Source organism: Geotrypetes seraphini, chromosome 6, assembly GCF_902459505.1.
Source record: "Geotrypetes seraphini chromosome 6, aGeoSer1.1, whole genome shotgun sequence".
Classification (NCBI taxonomy): domain Eukaryota; kingdom Metazoa; phylum Chordata; class Amphibia; order Gymnophiona; family Dermophiidae; genus Geotrypetes; species Geotrypetes seraphini.
Genome location: NC_047089.1, coordinates 223504157 through 223516541, shown reverse-complemented (window position 1 = coordinate 223516541; position 12385 = coordinate 223504157). Strand labels below are relative to the sequence as shown.

Genomic DNA, 12385 nt, shown 5'->3' with positions numbered 1-12385 from the left:
ACTTGTCAAGTTAAAGGCTGATTCTGAGCCCAGGGCAGAGCTACTAGATGCCTTAGACCAGTGTTTTTCAACCTTTTTACATCTATGGACTGGCGGAAATAAAATAATTATTTTGTGGACCGGCATACTACTAGGACTGAAATTTTAAAACCCTATTTCCACCACGTCTCTGCGAGCTCGGTCCCTGCAAATCATCTGATCCCATCCACACAAGCCTCAGTTATGATTTTATATTTAATATAGTTTATTAAAGTATACAAAAAAACAATATTCTGTACAATTGTCATTTTATAAATACAAATAATACAGAGCAAGGATCAACAAAACCTCTGTCCCCCTCCCCTTCATATGAATCTCCTCTACTATCAAGAAAATTGAATAAGCCAAATTATTACAGAATGCTATACAGAATTATCATGCTAACAGAATACCGCAGTCACATATGACAGGAATAGTGTTAGGGGAGTGCAACTAGGGCAACTGCCCCCTTGTCAGAGAGAGCCCTAAGCCAGCTGGAAGCTAAAGAAGCACTGCCTAGATTTTGCAGTCCCCAGTTATGTCTAACACCAGCTCTAGCAGGATATATATTTCAAATCTGATATATTCTAATCACAAAATAGAAATAAAATTATTTTTTTCTACCTTTTGTCGTCTCTGGTTTCTGCTTTCAATCTTCTTTTCACTCTCTTCCTTCCAGTGTCTGCCCTCTCTGTCTCTTCAATCCAGCATTTGCTCCTTCCATCCACTGTCTGTCCTCTCCCCCTTCCATATGGTATTTGTCTTCTTTCTATGCCCCTCTGCCCTTTCCATCCAGCCTATGCTCCCTCTCTCCTTTTTACATGATTCATTCCAGCTTCACTGCTCTCTTCATTTTTATCTTTCCTACACCAGATCTAGCATCGTTGTCCCTCTCTGCTTATTTCTCTGCTGACCCCTTCCCATCATCGATCTCTCTACTTTCTCATGCCTGTCTCTCCCCTTCCCCTCCTCTAATCTCCCTGCCAGCTGTTTCCTTCTCCCTTCCCTCCTTCTCCTGTTCAGCGGTAACTCTCTTCCCTTCCCTTTCCCTCCTCCCCTCCCAGCAGCATCTCTCCTTCTCCCTCTCTCCAAGTCCATTAGCAGCTGTCCCTTTATTTTCCCTTGCCCAGCAGCTTCCCAGCCTCCAACAGTGGCTTTCTCCCCTCCCAGCAGCTCTCCTTACTTGCCAGTGCAGCGATTCACTAAGGCAGCCTCAGGTCCTTGGATGGGTCATGCTGCCTGAGGAAGTTGCATCATCAGAGGCAGTGCGACTCAGCAAAAGCCCCAAGGCTGCCTTAGTGAATCGCTGCGCTGGTAAGTAAGGAGAGCTGCTGGGAGGGGAGAAAGCCACTGTTGGAGCCTCCCCATGATCTCGCCGGCCCTGCACGGATCAGCTGGAAATTACATCTCGTCGATCTTGCCGGCCCTGCGCGGACCGGTAGTTGAAGAATAGTGCCATAGACTATTATGAACCTCTTAAGGAACTTCTCGAGTTACCAATACGCAATCTTCTTGAGGAGGCCCTTTTTCGAAACTGGAATCCCCTTTCTGTCACTGCAGCTCCAAGGAAAATTAATTCACTCTACAGAATAATTTCTTGCCTAAGATTTGACAAACTGCAGAACACCAATTGCTGCTTGTAGAGTTGACCCTTAAAAAAATCCTCCAGTACCAAAGTTTACACTTCTGCACCATGGACAAATTTGATCGCCATCTCTACCAAAACTCTATGTTGGCCAACAGAGTGTTAAATTACAACTTCTACATGTCTTTTTAAATTAAACATCAAAACATCTTGTAAAAAAAGTTGGTGGACTTTGAGCAGTATATCCCCCCAGAACGTCTTGAGGACATTCAGTAGACTACTCACAGTCTTCTGCAAACTAGAAAATATATGGCTTATACAGGGTTTGATGCTTTTGAGATGTCATCCAGTGCATCCTCCTATGAGGCGTCTGGTTTGGCTATGAGTCTCTGACATGGATATTAATCTTCAGGACCGTTTTTCCAATAGTCCGTCTGGGAGGGGGGGGGAGAGGAAAGCCCTTTGGAGATAGAGTAGAGGCTGCCACTCAGAAACTCACTCAACATGAGTAGAACTGTAGCTCTTTGAATAGATCAAAATATAAGAGTCAACTGATTAAATTGGCTCCAAGACCAGCTGCTTACTCTTATAAGAGATGATACCCTTCAACAGGGGTGCCCAACACGTCGATCACGATCGACCGGTAGCTCAGGAAGGCAACGTGAGTCGATCGCAGAGCCCATCCCGGGCTCCGTGATAGACTCGTGTTGCCGTCCCGATCTACCGGGCCTATCAGCCTTCCTCTCCCCGACGTAAAAGACGCCGACGCCGGGCATCTACTTTAGGCTGTTTTTGTCATTTCGGGGGGGGGGGGGGGGAGCGTGGCAGCAGCAGCCTGAAAAAGAAATCATCCTGGCCGGGGTCGGTGTCATGCTCCGGAGCTTCTACAACCTTCCTATCTCCCTCTCCCTTCTACCTGCTTCCGGCCACACCCCCTGCTCCGCGGCTCAGTTCGGCAACTCAGCAGCAGCGATCGATACAAGCTTCTGACGTCGGGGCCTACCCCCTGCGAGTCCCGCTTGTTTCAACTTCCTTTTTCCACAAAGGCGGGACTCGTAGAGGGAAGGCCTCGATGTCGGCAGCCTGGCTTGATCACCGTTGCTGATGAGTAACTTAAGAGAGCCGCGGAGCAGGGGGGTGTTGCCAGGTGCAGGTAGAAGGGAGAGGGCCAGATGCAGGACTGTGGGTGAGGGAGGAGAAGAGAGAGAGAAAGAGAGAGGGGAGGGAAACAAAAGGAAATTTTTCATACTGGGCTGGGCCGGAGTGGAGGGTGGGTGGAAAGATTCTGGCTACAAGGTGCAGTAACAAAAGGAAAAGGGGGAAAGCTGAAAATGGAGATAGTGACACAAAGAAGAGAAAGGGTAAGCAGGACCTACTGAATAAGGATTAGAGATACAGAGGGGACATGAAGAGGAGGTGAAATAGAGACATAGAAGTAATGCTGAAAAAGTGTGTGGGGGGGGAAATAAAGACATTGAAAGGGCAAATGGTGAACATGGGGTAAAGACAAGGACAGAGACAAATGAAGATTCTGAAAAAGTGGTGAGATAGGGATATAGGTGAAATGGACACAAAGAAGGGTGATGCTGGAAAATAGGTGGAATGGTAATTCTGATAGACACAGAAGGGAAATGCTGGATCAAGGAGAGATGGGGCTCAGGCTGGATGGAATGAGGAGAAATGCCTTGTTGGCCCGGAACTTCCTCTCCTACGTCAGAATTGGCGTCAGGGAGCGGAATGCTGGTCAGCACGACGCTTCTGCAGGGAAAGCTTGGGACGGCGGTGGCTTGGGGGCTGTTCCCCGATGGCGGTGGCTGCAAACCGAGTGGCTTGGGGGAGGGCACGGAGAAAGAAAGAAAGGGGGCAGACAGGGAGACAGAAAGAAAGGGGAACAAGGAGACAGAAAGAAAAAGTTGGGGGAGAGAATGAGGTCTGGAGGAGAGGAAACATACAGGAGGCTGAAAGAAAGGAAGAAAGATTGGATGCACAGTCAGAAGAAGAAAGTGCAACCAGAGACTCATGAAATCACCAAACAGCAAAGGTAGGAAAAATGATTTTATTTTCAATTTAGTGATCAAAATGTGTCGGTTTTGAGAATTTATATCTGCTGTCTATATTTTGCACTATATAGCGTTTTTTAGCGCAGGGAGCCTATGAGCATTGAGAGCAGCGCGAGGCATTCCGCGTAACTCCCTGTGCTAAAACCTACTATTGTGGTTTCGTAAAAAGGGAGGGGGTGTATTTGTCTATTTTTGTATTTTGTTACTGAGGTGACATTGCATAGAGTCATCTGCTGTGACCTCTTTGAAAAAACTCGGAATATGAATAATTAACATTTTCTCTGCCTTTCAGTGTGCTTTGTGTTTTTTTTAAAATTTTATTGTTGGTAGATCATTTTGACTTAGTCATTACAAAAGTAGCTCGCAAGCCCATAAAGTGTGGGCACCCCTGCCCTACAACATCCTCATATTCCAAACCACCACCACAGAAGAGACAAAACAACAGTGACCTCAAAAATCCCAGTTGTCAACTCCTCAAAAACCAGCTCAGTCTTTTTGATGTGCAATTAGGGAACATGGCCAGCATATTACCTGCCCCCAGTCTCTTCCCCAACCTATTGAAGGTCGACTACAATTATATCATCAACGTTGGACTCTCATCATAACAGATGCTTGGGTCCTCAGTCATTTTGCTCACTTCATTTTGCAACAATACTTCCAAATTATCCTCCAAGAGAGTCCTCTTTCACATCACAGGAGATGTCCCCCCCCATTTTTCAGGAAATCAAAGCTTCACTTCAACTAAATGCCATAGAAGTGGTCTCTCCTTCTCAGAAAAATCAGGGGTTCTACTCCAGGTATTTTCTAAATCCAAAGAAGACAGGAGGTCTTCGACCAATTCTCGACTTCCAAAACTTGAACAAATATCTAGTAAAAGAAAAGTTTGACATGTTATCCCTGGGAACTCTATACCCTCTTCTAGAACAGTGGCTATGCTCTTTAGACCTCAAAGAGGCTTATATGCTTTTATCCATACATTCTGCTCACAGAAAGTTTCTGCAGTTTCACGTAGCTCATCAGCACTTTCAGTACAAAGTTGTGCCATTCGGCCTGGCATCTTCTCCAAGAGTATTCACCAAGTGCCTAGTGGTCGTAGCAGCAACTCTGCATACTCATTGATTTCAAGTATTTCCATATCTGGATGATAGGCTAATAAAAGCTGCCTTGCCTCAAGAAGTTCTTTCCACAACACAGTTGACGATAACATTACTTCAGCAGCTAGGGTTCAAAGTCAATTTTCCAAAGTCTAAACTTCAACCATCCTAAAAACTCCAATTCATAGGAGCTCTACTCAATACTGTTCATCCGTGGGCTTTCCTTCCTCAACAAAGACAGGACACTTTGCTTCACCTTTGCAAGCAGGTTTCTCTTCTACAAACCATTTCAGCCAGATATATGATACGGCTCTTGGGACATATGGCATCTACAATCCATGTTACCCCCTTTGCAAGATTCTACCTCAGACCAGCTCAATAGGCCTAGCCTCTCAATGGTCTCAAGCTCTCGATCTCTTCTCTCAAAAGATTACAGTTGTCTCATCTCTTCATTAGTCTCTTCAGTGGTAGATGGATCTGACCAATCTTTCCAGAGGTCTATTATTTCACATCCCTCCACACCAGAAAATGCTCACCTCAGACATGTCCATGTATGCTTGGGGAGCTCACCTGGATGATCTTCACACACAAGGTTGCTGGCTTGTTCAAGAAAAGACATCAACATATTAGAGCTCAAAACAATTTGAAATGCTTTACAAACTTTTCAGCAGTCTTTCCTATCAAGTCCTCCTGGTTCGCACAGACAGTCTTGTAGCGTTGTATTACATCAACAAGCAAGGAGGAATGGGCTCTCTTTCTCTGTGTCAAGAAGCTGAGTACATTTGGAACTGGGTGATTGCTTAAAATATATTTCTCAAGGCATATATGTGCAAGGGTCACAGAACACTAGCTGACAAACTCAACAGATTTCTTCGATCGCACAAGTAGACTCTCGACTTCAAAGTATTACGCCACATTTTTTCACTGTGGGGAGCTCCTCAGATAGATCCGTTTGCCTTTCCCCACAATCACAAATTGTCTCAATACTGTTTCAGGCAGTATTCTCCTCAACATCTGGAAGCAGATACTTTTCTTTTGGATTGGGCAGACATGTTCTGTACGCATATCCACCAATCCCTCTCATTCTCAAGGTGATAGTCAAACTCAAGCGAGAGTCAGCCACTTTGATCCTGATAGCTCCTCGGTGGCCCAGACAGCCCTGATACTCCCTTCTATTTCGGCTGAGTGCCAAGGATCCGGTTCCCTTACAAATCTTTCCATCTCTGCTCACTCAGTGTCAAGGTTCTCTCTTACATCCCAATCCAAAATTGCAACACCTCACAGCTTGGTACCTCTTGGCCTAAATTCAGCAGATCCTAATCTCTCTGATGCAGTAGAAACCATTAACGCTGCTTCCAGAAAATCTTCTACTTAACAATGAATCAACAGAAGTGGACACGTTTCAATATGTGGTGTACTCTCCACCATCAAGATGCTCTATCTTCATCTCTATATCATTAGTATTGAATTATCTTCTCCATCTTTCCAATTCTGGACTAAAAACTACTTTGGTCATCAAAAGTCGGAGGCTCTGGCTTTCCCAGACTCTTTGCAGGTGGGCTAGGGACCTGGCTTTCCCCTGCGTTGAGCTGACTGCTCTTTTTGTTATCTTGGTATACAGTTGTCTGTGGATGTTAAGGCTTTGTACCGTTTGAATGTCGATCACTTGCTGCAAGAGACCAAAGGGCTCCTACGCCGCTGAATGATTCTCTCTCTCTCTCTCGCTGATGGGCCGTGTTCAGCTTTTTAGGATGATTATCTTTCCTAAGTGGTTATATTTGTTGCAAACACTTCCTTTGTTTCTCCTGAAGAAAGACTTAATGAGTCTCCATTGATTGGTATTGTCCTTTTGTTGGAGGGGCAGGAAAGGTAAGATGAACAGTACTTTTCTTCCTCACCCACTCACCCACTATCTGGTATTGGCGCAATAAATTTCATCTTTTAATGCTATGGGAATCTATGTCAGCTTGGTTTTCTCGTTCCAGGAGTAAGCTTTTCTTGTCTGTTTAGGCCTCTTATTTGGATACTTTACCCCCTATGATCAAAAGCCAAGTGGTCAATAGATTGCGGAAGCCAGTGATTCCTTTATTGGCAGTGGGTTGAGGGCGGGTTTTGGGGAGGGGCGATTGGTGGGAGGGTAACAGGGTTGGGGTAGGGGTGGGGCTTTTACCGGGATGAAGAATAGCTGGGTGTAGGCTATAAGAACACAAGCCTGGACTCCACTTGTTTCCGTGGTTCTATTTGTTGGTTGTTTTGTATTTGCTATTTATTGGAAAACGCAATATTTGCTCTTTTGCATTTGTTTTGTCTTTTGAATAAACAGTTATATAAATTTTTTTTTAAAAAACCCACTTCAGTCAGTTTTTTAATTTAATTTCTATACTGTTCTCCCAAGGGAGCTCAGAACGGTTTATATTAATTTATTCAGGTACTCAAACATTTTTCCCTGTCTGTCCCGGTGGGCTCACAATCTATCTAATGTATCTGGGGCAATGGGGGGATTAAGTGACTTGCCTAGGGTCACAAGGAGCAGCGTGGGTTTGAACTCACAACCTCAGCTTCTGGATGAGGTGTGGGACGCATGAGGAGCCGCAGCACGCAGATCCGTGCACACTACGGCTGTGAGGAGGAGGGAGCCGGCCACAAGGTAACACTGGGGGCATCGGGCCGCATAAAATGACCAGGTGAGCCAGATTTGCCCCGTGGGCCTTGATTTTGACACCTGTGGCTTACTACATACAGTGAACTAACCACACAGGACTTCACCTCAACTGTTCATATCTTTTGATCCTAACAGATTGGGCAAGTTTATAACCAAAAGAATTATTTCCACATGGCTAACGGCATGTGTTTCTTTCTGCTATGCTCAGGCTGGGCTGCAGCTTGAGGGTCGTGTAACAGCACACAAAGTCTGAGCTGTGGCAGCATCAGTAGCTTTTTAATGTTCCACTCCCATAAATGAAATTTGCAAAGCAACTACTTGGTTCTCAGTTCACACATTCACATCTCACTACTGTCTAGATCCTATTCCAGATGAGATGGTCGTTTTGGTCAAGCAGTATTACAGAATTTTTCTTCTTCTTTATGGCCGGTTCTCCCTCCATTCCATTATGTTCAGCTATGGAGTTCCACATGTGAGAAACTCTATTTACATATGCAGATGACATCCTTGTTCTTCTTGAGGTAGATTCGAACCTCACTAACCTCACCGAAAATCTAACAGCTTGCATAACGAAACTCCAATCCTGGGCCTTCTCTGTACAAATGAAGCTGAATGAGTCCAAAACAAAACTACTCTGGTTTGGCCCAAAATTAGATCAGTTACTTATGCTCATTCCACTACCTTCTGATTCCACACTGCAGATCGAATTCTCAAGCAAAGTTTTGGGCATCATTATTGACTCTACACTTTTCTTTAATGATCATCTCAACTCTCTGGTAAAAAAATGTTTTTTTAGTCTTCACATGTTGAGGAAAGTGAGATCCTGCTTCCGCCAACAACATTTTGCTGTCCTTGTACAATAAATCATTCTTTTCAGACTGGACTATTGTAATTCAATCTATCTAAGTCACTGTTCTTCAACCGCCGATCCACAGAGGGCCGGTGAGATTGAGTCGATGGTTAAATTTCCTGCTGACTGCAGTAGTGTTGGAAGGCTGCTGTTCTGCTCAGCCTCGGGCGATCAAGACAGGCTGATGACGTCGGGGCCTTCCCTCTGTGAGTCTCTCCTGTTCAGAAACAGAAAGTTGAAACAAAATAGGCAGGACTCAGAGAGGGAAGTCCCCGACGTCAGCATCCTATCTTGATCGCCGCCACTGCCGAGTTGCTGAAGAAGGCCGCGGGGAAGGTGTAGGTGGAAGGGAGAGAGCTGCAGGTGCAGGTGGAAGGGAGATGGTCAGCGTGCGCGGGAGCAAGATCCTGGGGAGCCTTCGACAGTGGCTGTCTCCCCTCCCAGCAGCTCTCATACTTGCAAGGGCAGTGATTCACCGGTAACTTCCTCTTTCCTCAGAGGCGGCAACGGACACAAGGCTGCCTAAGTAAATCATTGCTGCAGGCAAGTACTGAGAGCTGCTGGAAGAGGAGGAAGCAACTGTTGGAGGCTGGGAAGCTGCTGGATAAAGGGAGAGCTGCTTCTGGACCTGGAGGGAAGTAGAAGGAGAGATGTTGCTGGGAGGGGAGGAGGGAAAGGGATGGGAAGAGAGTTAATGTTGGATAGGGGGAGGAGGGAAGGGAGAAGGAAAAAAGGAAGGAAACAGCTGGCAGGGAGATTACAGGAGGGGAAGGGGGTCAGGGTAGAATGGAGAGATCAGATGAGGGAAAGGGGAGAGACAGAGGAATGAGAAAGTAGAGAGAGATTGATGCTGGGAAGGGGGTCAGCAGAGAAATGAGAGAGGGATAAAGATGCTTGATCTGGTGTAAGAGAGATAAAATTGAAGAAAGCAGTGAAGCTGGAATGAATGATGTAAAAAGGAGAGAGGAGGCACAGGCTGGATGGAAAGGGGAGAGGGGCATAGAACGAAGTCAGATACATATGGAAGGGGGATAGGGCAGACAGTGGTTGGAACGGGCAGATGCTGGATTGAAGAGACAGAGCAGACGCTGGAAAGAAAAGAAGATGAAAGCAGAGACCACAAAAGGTAGAAAAAAATAATTTTATTTCTATTTTGTCATTAGAATATATCAGATTTGAAATATATATCTTGCTAGAAACATAACTGGGGACTGCAAAGCCCAGACAGTGCTTCTTTAGCTTCCAACTGGCTTAGGGCTCTCTCTGACTAGGGGCACTCACCTAACACTATTCCTGTCATGTGTGACTGCAGTATTCTGTTAGCATGATATTTTTTTTTTTAGTATTTAAGTATTTTATTGATTTCAATATAATATCAAGTAAAACTTGTACAGAAAGCAAATTTAACCAAACATATTACAATCATATAAATCCATACTTAACAAATTAAGTAATTTACAAGAAAAATTATTATGGTGAAATTAGCTCAAGTCCTCTTTAGATCCAAGAATTAATTTGCGAGAAAAAAAACAAGAAAACAACCAAAAGAAGTAAAAATGTGCCTATAGATCGGATTGGGAGTTACTGTTTTCTTTTAGAGCTCAAGTTGAATTTTCTCCGTGTCCAGAGGGAACATAGCCAGAAAATTAATCAAATGTTGAGGCTCAAAGAATACAAATTTAATGGAATGATAACAGACAATGCACTTACAAGGATGTCTTAGATAAAAGCTAGCCTCCAACGAGGTGACCCCCGGTTTCAAAAGAAGAAAATCACATCTACGTTTTTGAGTTTCCCTTGAAACATCAGGGAACATTTGAATTTTACAACCAAGAAATTCATTCTGTTTATTCTTAAAGAATAGTCTCAATAACCAAGATTTATCTATAGAAAGAGCTAAAGTAGCTACTAATGTTGCAGGTGTTTGTTAGCATGATATTTCTGTGTAGCATTCTGTAATAACTTGGCTTGTTCAGTTTTCTTGATAGTAGAGGGGATATATGTGAAGGGGAGGGGAGACAGGGGTTTTGTTGATCCTTGCTTTGTATAGTTATATTTATAAAATGACAATTGTACAGAATATTGTTTCTTTTTATACTTTAATAAAATACATTCAATATAAAATCAAAACTGAGGCTTGTGTGGATGGGATCAGATGGTTTGCGGGGACTGAGCTTGCGGAGGCAGGGCAGAAATGTGTTTTTATAAAAAAATTTCAGTCTTAGTAGTTTGCCGGTCCACAAAATAATTCTTTTATTTCTGCCGGTCCACGGGTGTAAAAAGGTTGAAAAACACTGATATAAGTCTAACCAATAAAAATCTTCAAAGACTTCAGCGGATCCAGAACACTGTGGCTAGGTTGATCTTCGCAAAAAGCAAGTTCGACCATGTTTCCCCGCTTCTGTCAAAACTTCACTGGCTTCCGGTGATTTCTAGGATTCACTTTAAATGTACCTGCCTAATATTCAAGATCCTACAAGGCATTCTTCCTCCCCTAATTCCACTATCCTGGAATTCTTCGAGACCTGACACTACCTGATCCGCCCCCAAAATCAAACTATCTTTTCCCTCATTAAAAGACGTCATGTATGCAGATAAATTAGGGAAATCCCTTTTCTTCAAATTCACTGAGCTTTGGAACAACCTCCCTGCCCCGCTGCTGAACCTAGGCTCATTCCAATTATTCTGAAAGCATCTGAAAACCTGGCTTTTCTCCAAATGGTAAAGCTATCTATTTAAAATGTAAAGCTAGCTATCCTCTTCATAACTCTAATTTCTTATTATGTCCTTCCCTCATTGAATTTACCTATAAACCGTGCCGAGCTCTATCTTTATGGAAATGATGCGGTATACAAACTTAAGGTTTAGTTTAGTGAGCATATGCTGTCTGCTTGTCCTGTGATAAAGCACAGTTACTTACCGTAACAGGTGTTATCCGGGGACAGCAGGCAAATATTCTCATCCCTCCCACCTCCCCTGGTTGGCTTCTTAGCTTGCTTTACGGAACTGAGGAACTGGGAGTCTATGTCGGGCAGGAAGGTGCATGCGCAGTGTGGGCAGTCACAAATTTTCTTAAAACTTAAAGTGACAGTTCACTTTTAACACTGTCTATACTGGGCTCTGTGGATGATGTCACCCACATGTGAGAATATCTGCCTGCTGTCCCCGATAACACCTGTTACAGTAAGTAACTGTGCTTTTCTTGTACAAGCTCTCTTTCTCATATCCTTCATTTACTTTGGTGGCTGCACCTGAATTTTGTCTGCGATTCATACAGCTTTTATACTCTTCAAAAATTGAACATTTTCATCTAACACCTTTTAACAATCATAAGATGCTATGGACAGAGATGTCAGCAAAATTCAGGAATTTCAATAATAATCAGATAATGTATTTCATCTCCTTTAATGAGTAAATTAGTGTGCATGGTATGTGATTCCTCTTGGTTATGTAGAAATACAGGTCCTTACGTTGTAGATAATACCTTCTTACAAGGGTGACTCAATACATCTATGACTATCTTTTGAGATTTATTTCTTCTTCATTGGCTCGATAAAGAAAGCATAGCTTTCCAAAGTTAATCACAGATGGTTTGTATTAGTCCAGGGGTAAGCAATTCCGGTCCTCAAGAGCCAGAGCCAGGTCAGGTTTTCAGGATATCCACAATAAATATGCATGAAATTGCATCTCAAGGAGGCAGTGCATGCAAATCCATCTCATACATATTCATTGTGGATATTCTGAAAACCTGACCTGGCTCCGGCTCTCGAGAACCGGAATTGCCTATCCCTGCATTAGTCCAATAAGAAGGTACCTCCTACAGTTTATTTGTTTGGTCTTTATTTTCTGTTCTGTAATGGTAGGAGTACACTCACCTTCCTTCTGCAAAGCTGCACTGCTTTTAATTGAGGAATGTTTTGGGTACATGTATTAAAAGTCCCTACAGTATTTCTCAATTTCATTTATCACTGGCTGATCTTGTCCAATGAGTCCAAAAAAATTCAAATCATCTAGTTTTATAGTGGCTGTTTTTTAAATAGTGAATTAAAATCCTATTTTATTCAGCATTTACAACTCTATATTTTGTGAACCATTCTTGTTTCTCTGTCATTAAAC

General features: G+C 43.5%; 1 protein-coding gene across 3 annotated transcripts in view; it reads left to right on the top strand.

Annotated features, from left to right (window-relative positions):
- Positions 1-12385, top strand: part of KAT6A (lysine acetyltransferase 6A) — a 408346-nt gene that overhangs the window by 223772 nt on the left and 172189 nt on the right. The window lies entirely within an intron of this gene.